The sequence below is a fragment of the Mesocricetus auratus genome, unplaced genomic scaffold (genome assembly GCF_017639785.1).
Source record: "Mesocricetus auratus isolate SY011 unplaced genomic scaffold, BCM_Maur_2.0 Super-Scaffold_15014, whole genome shotgun sequence".
Taxonomy (NCBI): domain Eukaryota; kingdom Metazoa; phylum Chordata; class Mammalia; order Rodentia; family Cricetidae; genus Mesocricetus; species Mesocricetus auratus.
In genome coordinates this window covers 69,432,800-69,446,555 of record NW_024429186.1, presented here as the reverse complement: position 1 = coordinate 69,446,555, position 13,756 = coordinate 69,432,800, and positions in this window count along the sequence as shown.

Sequence of the window (13,756 nt, the reverse complement as noted above, 5' to 3'; positions counted from 1 at the left end):
ACTTTAGTGTGTGACACCCATTTACCTGGCACAATTTGAGACAAAGGCCTGGAGGGCAAAACAAGCTAGCATTGGCTTAATCAAGACATGGGAGGGGCCTCATAGAAATCGCCCTTTTCACCTGGATTTCTGAAGATCAGAGAACTGTACTGATTCATGACTGCTCTTTTAATTGAATCAGAAGTTTCTATCACTGTGATTTCAGCTGTTAATATCATTTGTATTGGACGCTCAATATGGCCATGTGACAGAAAAGGCACTCTTCATCTGTCTCTTTTCTAAATATTATATCTGAAATAAAACCTGGCTTAAATTGATGAAAATATATTCCTTACTCAGTATACTCATGTGAGAAAAACAGAATTCTTTGTCAGAAAACTACGTATGCCTTGCTTTATGAGTAAGGCAGAGAATCACAATAGATACATGTATAGAAGCTTGCCTCCTGCAAATCCAATTTCTCTCCATCATAACCTTCAGCTTCCCACCCAAACTGGCTATAGCCCTACTGCTAGTTGTAAAATATTGCAGGATTTGTTCTCCAAACTGTATTGACAATCAGTTAACACATATGACTTAACCCAGCCAATAAACTGTAAACCAATGTAATATGTGCCTCTATCCATGAGAAATGTTTAAAAAACCTGCACATGATTCTACCACTGCTATTTTGCTTCTATAGTTACACCCACTCTGAATGACAAGAGTCATTATCTTGGCCTAAAATGTAAATGAATACAGATATCTGAAAGAGTTGAAATCCATCTTCAAAAAATTTATAATATACAAAGATAATTTCTGTTGTTAAAGCAGCACAGATTATGGTCATTTCGTGTCACTGGGGTAAAGTTTGTGTAAGCTGACTGATAGAAGTTATGCTTGTGCTGCCCACTGCCGTGTCCTCAAACCATGGCAGAACATAAAGCCTAATCTGTTAGACAAAGGAATCAGAAAAAGAGGCACTGCCGTGTGGTGTTTCTGCTTAATTACCATTTTATTTATTTACTAGCCACCATGATATCATGTATTCAGGTCACTATGAAAAAGTGCAGATCTATTTTAAGAGGAAGCTACACTACCATGGTATGCCAGCAGCAATTTCAGTGCTTAGAGATTTGAGATATTAAAGTTTTAAGTATAACAGAATGTTCAAGAGCATAAGAATTGTCAGTGCTGCTGGATAAAGATCCCAGTTCTTGCAGATTAAATGGTAATCTCTAGCTCTTAGTTTTTTTCTGCCTGGGGAGCTTTGATAAAAATAAGTGATTCTGTGCTACTCATGCTTATCAGGCATGACCACACACTTCTTCCTCCTGCCGGGGGGTTATATTCATTTTACTCTTAATTAGTCCTGTGATTAATTGAGGCAAAATTCTGTAGGATCTTTATTTTTCCTCAATTTGAATAGTTAAATGATTAGTATTTCACAGTCGGCCATGAGCAGTCTCCAGAGACGTGTTTTGTCTATGACCTTTCATACCCCTGACAATGAATGCTGACCTTTGCTGATTTAACATAGGTGTCCATGGGGAGGAATTATGTACTCCAACCACATATGATGCACAAGTTTCAGTGTGGGCTAAAACAACCAGAGATAAGGAAGAAATTTGACATGATGCAATGGAGTTCATTTGCTTGTATAAATGTATGTGAATATGCCTTGAGAAGTCTACAAGATGATCACAGGCTGTATTCTTTGCTGTAACTTGGTTCTCTTGGGGATTTCTGCATAGTCCCAGACCTCTTTGAACAGGATGAAATTCCTGTCCTCTTCTAAGAGAAATCTGTCACTGTGTTCAAGCATGGCTCTTCAAGAGATAAAGAAATCTACCTTTTTTGGGTCTCCAACAACTGGGTCAGGACCAGAAAAAAACATAAGGAAATATTTCTCTCCATTCCTGATTTTCATCTTCAGCAGAACTCTGTAGGAATGGAAGTTAGTCTGAACCCATACAAAGATGGGTATGCTTCTCCAGCCTTGAAGTATTATGAGTTTCTACCTAGATAGGAATGAGTGCCTCCTGCTCTTATGAGGTTAAAAAAGAAAAAAATAATACAAGAAAAGAAAAAGTACCACCCTGATTTCACACTATACAGAAGATTCTGTGTTGGTTTGCCAAATAATCATCTGAATGTGAAGCGTATCATTTGGGAAGTTTGACAAAGCATGGGGGTCTAACAGTCCTCTTTTTGTCTTTTAGTAATGGCAGTGAACACTTTTGGTACTCCACTCACGACTGAAAGCAAGTCATTTATAATGAATAATGCCTTCAAGGTAGAGTGAGATCCCTGCTTGCCATCCAGCTGGTAATGGGAAAGCTGCAGACATGGTAGGTAACAAGTTACCTCATTAATTTTCTCAGGCACATTTCAGACAATAAACACTTGATTTGAACCTTTGGGTACAGAGAAACACCTTGGCCTTCGGTGAAAACTTCTGTTCCCACAATGCCCAGACTCTCTTGATGCTTTCCGTATTTTTCTCCTAGTGAATTAGGAAATTCTGAATATGGTTTTCCCTTCTATGGGATAATGTATATGTGCCACTTTGCCTTGTTCTCATCATGGAATTGCATATAATGAGAAAATGCATCGGCGTGGCTTGTGAATGGAGCACAAAGGTAATTTGGGTACATTTGTCTGTAATTGGAGGGCCCCTGCCTATGAAGCCACAAAGACTGGGTGACCCTGAGCACTCTTGTTTTGACAAAGTAACTAAAGTGCTTACAGTCACCCACTGTTGATATATGGAGACTTGCTCTGCTGGATGACGCAGAGAATAGTAATAATGGGGATAATCACAGAGAAGATAATGGAAGAAGGAACATATTTAGAAAACAATGATCTGCCTTACCAAACACCAACAAAACAGGGCACCCAGGGAGCCTACTCAACACAGCAGCTCCACTCAGAAAGTTGCCATTTCTCCTGCCCTTTGTAGCCAACATAGCTACTGTGCCTGAGCTCTGAGAAACAGTCTCAACACCATGGAGCCCAAAATCTTATCACAAATGGAACAAAGCAATGTATCAGTCTACCTTCAACCATCATCCTGTTGAAGAGACAGACCAGTGTCAGTCATTCCCATCCTTTTCCCCTGGGAAGTTGGTTTCCCATCCCAAGAGAAACAATTAGAAAGTTATTTGCCTGACATCCCGAGGGCACTACAAGTCCTCTTTTTCTTTGGGGCTGTAGCCCTCGGAAGTGTGTATATTGAAGAGAAGGCAAATTAAAAATTCACAAGTGGTAATAACACATTCTCAGACACAATATGGGACCTCAATTAAAACCTGAACCTCAAATTTTGGGAGCAATAAATCACTTGTACATCCCCAAATTTGGATAGGAAGAGGCATTGTAGTGCACATAAGCAGAAGAAATTGTTACAGCAGTCTTTCTCCTCCATTATAAGATATATATTTTTCTGCTGTGTTTTCTTGTTGGAATGTACTCTGAGTGAGGTTCAGAGTACAATTATGGGATTTAGAGCAGGGGTTTGATTGATATCACCATTCTAATAAGGACTCTAGCTCTGAATCTGGACAGTGTCACCAACAGATGCCTAGAACTTTCTCCTGATGCCAGGGGCAGAAAAAAGAATATATATATTTGCGTGTGCACATGTGTTTGTCATATATATTTTAAAACTAATTTGCCATTAATCAATCATTCTATTCAGCAGCTGCTCCCCCAGAGCTACCATTTCAGTACTAAATATTATAGAATTGAATCGTGCTAGCCATGTTTTAGTTACCTTAGGAAACAAAAGATAAAGGCATGGCTATTTGCATGATGAAATAGGTGCTACCCCTCCTCAAAAGCAGAGTTCAAGTGACTGGGAGTTCCTTAGATACAGACTGGATGTTGTCATTTCAGGAGAGAAAAGAACCAAAGAAGCATGTGAGTGCAATGACAGAGAGAACAATGGTATAGAGAAAGGTTTTGGAAAGGAAACATAGGATTGTGCAGTATGGGGGGTGTGATAGGAAGGAGTGTGATAGCACACTGATGGGCCCAGTCCCTTTGATTAGTACACTCAAATCTAAAGGGAAGACTTTTACACCAAAGTAGCTGGAGTAAAGTAGAAATATATATGTGATAAATAAACTTCAGTTTCAAATCATGAGCCATACTAAATTTCCACTTCCAGTGCATTGACAAAGAGAAAGAAGAAAGAGAAGGAAAGAGGAATGAAGGGGGAGAAAAACAAACTATCTGGCCAATTTAATGAGGGAATTCTCAGTCAAGTCAAGTGTGCAAGAGTCCGTTTGCATGATAGGTTCCTAAGAAGAGAGAATGTACAGCCTTGTACAAGACATCTTCTCATGAGCAGAAATTGTGCTGGCCTAGTTCCCTCACCAGACCCAGAGAAACCCAGGTCTTAAGTGAGTGGTCAATAACATGCTCAAGGCCTGCCTCCTGTTTACAGAACGTAATTCCCAATCAGGAATATTCCATTGTCCCATAGTATCATATTAAATGTGCAGGTGCCTGTCTGCATGGAACAGCAAGCAGAAGGTATAAAGGAAAATGAAAAAGTGAATTGAAGATGTTTTATTATAGGTAATCTGAGGAGTCAGAAATGGTGAGATAGGAGTTGCCCTTCTTAGTGTGTCTGCTTTCATGAGACTATGGAAACACCCTTCTCTCACCTTGTCCAATCCTCCGACCACCATAGGATATGTTGGGCTCAGGTCTGAGGAAGCAGACACCTGGCAGGATGCAGAGCAGACTCATGTCCTTGAAATCCAGCAGTGTATGTGATTCTCCCAACATCCCACTGAAGAATCAAAGATGAGAGTGGACCCATGGCTTACTTGGAGAAACATCCTCTAAGGTTTACCTCCTGCCCCTCCATCCGTTAATAAAAGCTTGATTGTTCTGTGGCCTGACTTGACTTCAAAGTGTCATCAGAGACTTTCAACAAAATCATCTACCAATTTACAGCATTAGATTCTCATAATCATATATATCCACAATGTATTCAACTTCAACTTCACATCATATATAGAAAATGATATGGCTTTCTGGAGTTGTATGTATTTGCATGCATAACGATTTTAAGAAATGTGAACAAGGCTGATGGCTCTGTAGGATTACTGAAGAGATGTACAGAATAGAATACTAGAAAATGTTTGCATCAATTGAAACAGCAAGTGCAGGTTCACACAGCCAAGAGAGAATTTTCATCAAGAAAGAAACCACTAACGAGTGGAGGGCCCTATCTGCTGTGACAATAACTGAATGTATCTAGTAAATGAAAACATCTGCAGCAGCCATGTTGGTGAGTGTCATTGGAAAGACTCGCCATACTTAATTTTTCTCAGTCCTGCCTCTGACTAGGTTCTAGAACATAAAGATCTAAGCTGCATCCACCTGCACATCACAGCAGCCACATTTCCTGTCACTCTACACTATCTGGGAATCTGGAGGAATACACAAGGCTTGCAGACCTTTCCTTCCTCCTCTCTGATTATCACTCTTGTAAATAATAGAAGGGACTTCTTAAGGCCTGGGCTTGGGTATCCCTTTATCACAAAGGGAGCAATGTTGCTTACTGCTTGCTCATGCTGCATTCGCATGGGGCTGGCTTTTGAATCAAAATCATCACTATACAGTAAGTGATGAGCTAGCAATGGCTTGAAATGATAAAACGTCACCAGGAAAATTTCACCCGAAGCGTAACATTAAGTATCAAGTCAATTTATTACCCCAAATTTTAATGAGTAAAATGCTTTTAATTTAAGGTTTAAGATTATCTATTCAGTTCTTGGGACAGTTAATTTTGGTTATCAACCTGATTAGATATAAAATTAATTAAGTATTTCTTTGAGAGGGCCAGTGAGGCATTTCTAGGAAGGATTAATTGAGATGGGTGAATAACTTCCTCAGGAACACTCTGTACCTTTCTGTGATGGCCCAGCCATATGGAGGTCTGAGGGAAAGCTGTTGCTTTGTTCCTGACTACATTTTCTTGTTACTGCTGAACACATCTGTAACTGCTACCATACTTTCCTGATGTCAGAACCTAGTTTTATCAACCTTCTAACATGAGCTGAAAACCACTGTTTCTCCAGAGGACTTAAAGTACCAGATAGCAAGTACTGAGACATCCAGCTATATCAATTAAGATGCCCCTGAACTTTCAGGGGTTCAGGCATATAAAGTCATCGTTGGGATGTGCAGCACATGCCAGGTAAGTTAACCTAATAAATTCCTTCTTTAATATATATTCTCAATATATTTCTGCTGATGCAGTTCTCTAGACATGAGAGGAAAGAAAAGCAGAATTAAAAAAAACATACCTCTATTTCATGAGACAAACTAGGCAATGGTTTTGGTTTAAATGGTCAATCTTACATCATCCACAACAATTCACCTTAACTTTAGACAATGTTAAGCTTTCCAAGTGTTCCATGAACTGTTTTATATATTATCCCAAAAGAACATTTTTTCATGGTTTCTTGGGTAGTGCCTCGCAGAAAAGCTCAAACCCATCCATAAGTTAACTTGGGAATCACTAAGACAGATTCTGAGGATAGATACTCTATTAGAGAACCTGATAAGATTTTAAATATGAGTGTCATAATGTTTTACCTTTGACAACAATTACAATGAATATGAAACTGAACTGACAAAATGAAGGAGTCTTCTATGTCTATAAGACCAAGGCTGTACCCATTTGTGTAGAAACTATAGGGAAGTAAAATACTAATGGGGTTTTGCTATTTTCTCTCTTTTTTATGATTTCCTCATTTCTTTCCTTCCATCTTCCCTCTCTCTCTTTCTCATCCCCTTCATTACATTCCTTTATTCCTCTTCCTACCTCTCCAGTATCTTCCTTCATTCCTGACATATTTCATTATTTATTGATTGATATGAAACATTGAAGATTCCCTACAAATAATGCTGACAGCAAACAAGTCAGAATATAGGCTAGGAGATGATCCATCATCAGTAATGGTTTGCAAAGCCGTCTTCAGTCTTCACATACCCCCAGACACCTAAGAAAATGAACTTTCATTTAGCTAAGCTGTCTGCTCTAGTCACAGGAATTTCAAGGTATGGATGTGGATGGATTTCCCTACATTTTTGCAAGCTGATTAAAAGCTGATTTTGTTTTCCATAGCTCAAAAGAAAGAACTAATTGCTAACTCGCCCCTAATTTGTACTTTTAAAATTTTCAGATGCTATAAAACTAGTTAAAATACTTTCATATTTGTATTTATATGTATGTATAAACCTTTTAATTGGTAATAAGCTACCTACCATTTAGCATTAGTCACATTGCCTATGCATCCACTTGGACTAGTGAAGTCTACGTGTACATCTTTTAAGCCATTTAACCAAAAGCTTTTGGGGAAGGTTCAATGTCTATTAAAGCATTATTTCTCATTCACCACAAAATTTGAAAGATTTGCATTTGAAATATTCCTACCAGGGTTGGGTGAAAAGCAATGAAAAGAAAACAGCTTTGTGATGCTCCAAATGACGCTGTAACGATAAACGGCAAACTTACTGAAAGTAAAACTAAGTATTTATTGTAGAAATTACTCACAAGATACCAAACAAGTAACCCAGATGAGCCCAGTAGCTTTCCCGCTGCTGAACTGGAAGCCGAAATCCGGGAAAAGAGACCAAGACTTCCTTTGTGCAGTCTTTTATGCCTTCCCCTGTAACGCCCCCCTAGCCATGCCCAAAAGTGGGCCTGGCTAGTGACGTAGTTCACTGCCTACGTACGTATACGTCTTAAGTCATGCCTAAAGTGAGTGTGGTTAGTAGTGTGGTAAACCGCTCTTTTATTACCTCATCTGTATGCACCACTAGTAAGTCACATGGTTAATGGCGGCATACAGGCTTCCTCCTACAGCTTTGTTTGAAAAGGACTGTACTGTTGGGTGGAATTTAAAACATGATTTGAAATTGATTGGTGACCTGAAGATAATAGAGAAAATTCTAGTGTTAGCTTCTAATCAGTATATAATTCACACTTCAGACACCTTCTTAGTGATCTCTAGTGGACTGGACATTTGTGAACAAAGATTCTTAAAGACTCATTATACCTTTCTCTTTCTGAAAGTGGGACTGTTTCCCAGATATGAGAGAAGACACGGGGGGCGGTGAACAGTATGTGCTTAGCAAGCCAGCCTACCATTCTACCGAAGACTTAAAATAAGTTGATGAGAATGCAGAAAAGTGGACTACATGCTTAGATAAGTGTGAAATATTAGATAAATAAGAACCACGTATGGCACAGAACATATCATAATGAAATACTCAACAGAAATAGCAGAGGCAAGGTTTAGTTTGCTCACAGGGCCAAAGGTTTTAGCCAGCTGTGCATTCAGGGAACAGAGGCATAGCTCCTATTGTGGGCCAGGAAGGGGAGAGAGAAAGCTTGTCTTTGTGGCTTGCTCCCCACTATTAGATCAAGACACCCAGCCAAGTAGTGGTTCTGTCTCCCTTAGTTAAGCCTTCTGGAAATGCCATAATGGACATATGCTACTTGGGTATGCTTGTCAATTCAATCAGTTTGATCATCAAATTAACCAATTCAAGTATACTGGAAGCATTTTGGGTTATTTTTCTCCATTTATTCTCAGCTGATACCACCAGAAAATGTAATAGAAAAAGAATAGAGTTTTCATTGTTATTGACTAAATATCAGGGTAGCCATGCAGTCTTGACAGTTTTGAACAAGGGCAAAATTTTTATCTTTTGAGAATTAGTGTTATGATATCCTTATTTCCATCTTTATGTGCATACTTGCATCTATGTATGTATCCACTTGTGTAATCTTGTGTACACCCATGCACATAATCACATGTAGGTCCATGTGTATAACCGTGAGTGTATTATGTTTATCAATGTATGCATCCATGTGTTTTCATGTGTGTATCTCTGTGTGAATTCATGTGTAGTGTATATCCATGTGTAGTATATATCCACATGTGCATCTATGTGTTACCCCATGTATATGTCCACATGTGCAGACAAGTATATGTCTTGCATGTATCCATGTATATATCCATGTGTGCACATATATGTACATTCATATGTGTATCCATGCATGTATCCACATATGTATTCATGTGTACATTCATGTGTATATTCGTGTGATGAATATATACTTTTTCTACAGACACAACTCTGATTAAGAGAGTTTTTAGATGAGCATAATCCATCATGTCTGCCACCAGGACCACATGAGGAATGGTTCATTTCACCAGTAAAACATTGGAGAATACTATTGGCCTCAGAAAATTTTCTTTATTCCTGGATTAGGTGTTACTCCTGATGAAAACTGACAGGAAGCATTTCCCAAGTATTTTATTTCTGTACACAAGGCAATAACCTCTTAAATAGAATTCTGATTTCTGAAAAGCTACACATAGTTCTAAAAATAGTCCATGCAAGGCATATTTTTCAGACCTTGCCAAATCCAAGAATTTCCAAGTATGTATAGTATGTCACATAACAGATTTCTTTTTCTTTCTTCAATATGGGGGCGTGGATAGGGACATATGTGAGAGGGATTTGACTAATCATCTCTGTCTTGAAGATGCATTTTAATTCAATGAAGCAGAAGAAAAAGGAAAAACAGAAGCTAAGTTGAATACATTTTATGCTGTCTAAAAATCTGTAGCAAATAATAAAAAACAAAGCCCTTAGCATCACATTTGTTGTAGGAGACACAGAATGATACCTTCCTGTTTAGTTTTTCCTTTCTAAACAAGTTTCAAAAATGGAACCACAACAAGAAGTTCCAGCTCTGTAAAAATAAGCAAAAGTTACAAAATATTAATTTTTAGAAAAGTTATATTTTCTAAGAAGACAACTTCTCACACAAAAATTAAAATCTAGGGGAAATGGTATTGTGAATAAAGTGTGTGCCCAGAAATTTCAGTACATGATATCAGATCCCAGAAACTGCAAAAAGCCAGGTTTTATACATTGGTTATCCCAGGGTTGCTGTTGTAAAATACAAAAACAGAGAACAGAAAATACCCAGACTTGGCATACATGATGTCAAACAACACAAGACCATTTTTACAATGTAGGAGAAGTAACACCAGAGGTAGTCCTCTGACCTCCATGTGCATTCCATGTGCACCCAAACACACACACACACACACACACACACACACAGAGATTTTAAAGAAAATCTACACAGGGTACTAGAGTACTCTTTTTGTAACAAGGACAGTAAAAGAGTTTTGCTTGAAAAGTATACAAGCTTGGAAGAAGAGACAAATTACTTAAAATCCATTATAGTGAGCAGAAACCACTAATGTAATGATACACTGGACTTATAAAGAGTTCAACAGCATGGAGCTATGTGACTTAAGGTTAGTAAGACTTAGAAAATTTACTAATATATCTAAATCTTATTCCAATAAAATAATTGTCTTTGTTAAGGTTTCTATTGCGGCAACAAGACAAAACACCATGACCAAAAACCAAGTTTGGGAGGAAAGGAATTATTCAGCTGACACTTCAAACATTGCAGTTCGTCACTGAATAAAGTTAGGACAGGAATTCAAACAGGGAAGTACCCTGGAAGTGGAAGCTGACGCAGAGCACGGACAAGTTCTGCACTCCGGCTTGCTTCCACTGGCTTGCTCAGCCTGCTTTCTTATTGAATCCAGGACCACCATCTCAGGGATAAAACTACTTACGATGGGCTGGGCCCTCCCCCCATTGATTACTAGTTGAGAAAATGCCTTACAGCTGTATCTCATGGAGGCATTCCCTCACCGGAGGTTCCTTCCTCTCTAGCTTGTGTCAAGTTGACACACAAAACCAGCCAGTACATAAGATATGCAACTTTCAAAGTCATTCTAAAGATTAATTGGCACGTTATTGGGGAAAGCTGGGTGGTTTTTTGAAGAGTTAAAAATTATCAGTTCAATTCATCTATTGATTGCATAATCATCAAATTACACAGATACTGGTTAAAAGAAAAATTAACATGACACCATGAGAGAGACGTAAGGATCCACCCAACCAAGTGTCATTTTTTCCTACTTCTCAATTTTCATTCATATCTAGCACTGTTAAATCTTCAATACCTTTGTCTTTTATGTTGAAAATCATTTTCAAACAACGCATCCTGATCATAACTTCCCTTCCTCCCAACCCACCATACTCCATTCCTTTCTTTCCATCTCTTAAGAAAAAAACTTTCATTGTTTGCCTTATTCTTAGTTTTCTGAACACATTTCTCGTTTGTTAGGCCTTATAGAGAGATGATTCCCTAATGCTGTCTCCAGTAACAAGACTCACAGCTTTGTGCACTGAGGTGTCTGAGAATGTCCACATTCTCTTTGCTATTTATAGATGGTGGAGGATTTTCTTTCCACTGTCAATAGCAAACGGTGTTTCTTTTCCCCCTCCCTGCCATTTCTTAGTGCAAATACCCTAATGAAATAGTTCTGAGGAGGCATGCGAGAAGAGGAAGTGCTCCAAGATAGAGCTAGTATCCTATATCAGTTCAACTTAGAAATAAAGTACGCACTAATCTTAAAAGAAAAAGAAACTTTAGTAGTGAAGAGCCGGCCTAGGTAATCTATTGAGCCTTGGGCAGCAGATCAGTACCCATCCCAAGTATACACACGGACTTTGGACTCCCATAGAACAATGCGAGGTGCACTCTCACCCTGAACTCTTGGGAAAGGGTCTAGGCCCTGCCCTATATGAAATGACAGACTATGGACACCCCCATGGAGGGCCTCACCCTCCCTGGGGGAATGAGGGGATAACGGGGGGGGGGAGATGCGGGGAGGGCACGGGAGGAGGGGAGGGAAAGGGAGAGGGACCTCGTACTGACTTGTGAAGCAACCTTGTTTCTTATCTAAATTTAAAATGGAAAATAAAAAATATTAATAAAAAAAAAAAGATTGTGGAATTCCAGGATGCTTTGGGATCTCTGAGCAAAGCACTGAAATGTGTGGCCCGAGTTAGGTATATGATGGGGGCTAAAATACTTTTGAGAAGCAGTCTGACATTTTCAAGCATATTCACTGGTATCTAATAGTGTTTAGATAATTCTTAGCGATTATTAGGATGAGAACAAATCCTAGCTTCTGAAAGGTGGGAAGGAGCACAGTGAGGGGAGAAATGAATTAGGGAAGTCTAAACTGACAGCACTCTCAGGACTGTGAGGACCACAAAGTTGCTGCTGCTGATTTGATGAACTGAATCTTTACTCACTAATTGTTCCTATGCCCGCTGTACTTTTGTCCTTCATGAAGACAGTCTACTCTCCTTCAGTGTATATGACCACAAAATAATAGTAATTGTAACAATAATAATTCAATTAATATTAATGAAGTCCTAGAAAGGCCCAAATAATAACCTTACATGAAATCAATGTTAATGTTACCTCTTTATATAAGAGTATTTTTATTACTTTTTTTAATAATTTACTTTTTACATTCCAATGCCAGTTCCCCCTCCCTCCTTTATTCCCACTCCCTCGAATTGCCCCCCCGCCTCCCATGTTCTCCACAGAGAAGGTAAGGCCTCCCATAAGAAGTCTACTAAGTCTGTCCCATCATCTAGTTGAGGCAGGACCAAGACATCTCTCCACACCCACACCCTTGTGTCTAGGCTGGGCATGGTATCTCTCCATATAGAATATGCTCCACTAAGTCAGTTTATACATTACTGCTAGGTCTTGGACCCACAGCCAGTGGCCTCATATATTGTCCCAGTCACACCATTGTCACCTATATTAAGGAAATCTAGTTTGGTCTAATGCAGATTCCTCATTTGTCAGACCTGAGTCCAGTCATCTGTCACTAGTTCAGGCCAGCTGATTCTGTGGGTTTCCCCATCATGGTCTTGACTCCTTTGTTCATATTTTTGGTCTCCCTTCACTTTGATTGTGCTCCACGAGCTTGACCCAATGGTTAGCTGTGGATCTATCCATCTGCTTCCATCTGTTTCTAGAAGAGGGTTCAAGCTTTTCTGGGGTTGAGGATTGTAGGCTGGGTATCTTTTGTTTTATTTTTGGTATTCACTTATGAGTGAGTACATGCTATATTTGTCTTTCTGATTTTGGGTTATAGGATGGATTTTTTTCTAGTTCTATCCATTTGCCTGTGAATTTTAGTGTATCTTCATTTCTTACTGCTGAGTAGTACTCTATAGTGTAAATATACCACATTTTATTTATTCACTCTTCAATTAAAGGGCATATAGGCTGTTTCTAAGATCTGGCTATTACAAATAATGTTGCTATGAACATAGTTGAGCAAATATTCTTCTGGTGTGAATGTGCCTCCTTTGGCTATATGCCCAACAGTGGTAGTGCAAAGTCTTGATGTAGGTTGATTCCTAATTTTCTGAGAAGTCACCATACTGATTTCCACAGTAGCTATACAAGTTTGCACCCCCACCAGCAATGAAGTAGTGTACCCCTTTCTCCACATTCTCTCTAACATAAGCTGTCATTGGTGTTTTTGATATTAGCCATTCTGATCAGTGTAAGATGGAATTTTGGAGTGGTTTTGATTTGCATTTCCGTGATGAGTAAGGATTTTGAGCATTTCCTTAAGTGCCTTTCTGCCATTTGAGATTGTTCTGTTGAGAATTCTCTGTTATGGTCTGTGCCCCTATTTTTTAATTGCTAGTTTGATTCCTAGTTTCTTGAGTTATTGTACTGTGTGAACTATTTTACTTAGATTAAATGGTTAGACTTGGAACATTTGGAGGAATCACTGTAATATTTTATTAGCAAACTTCAACTACT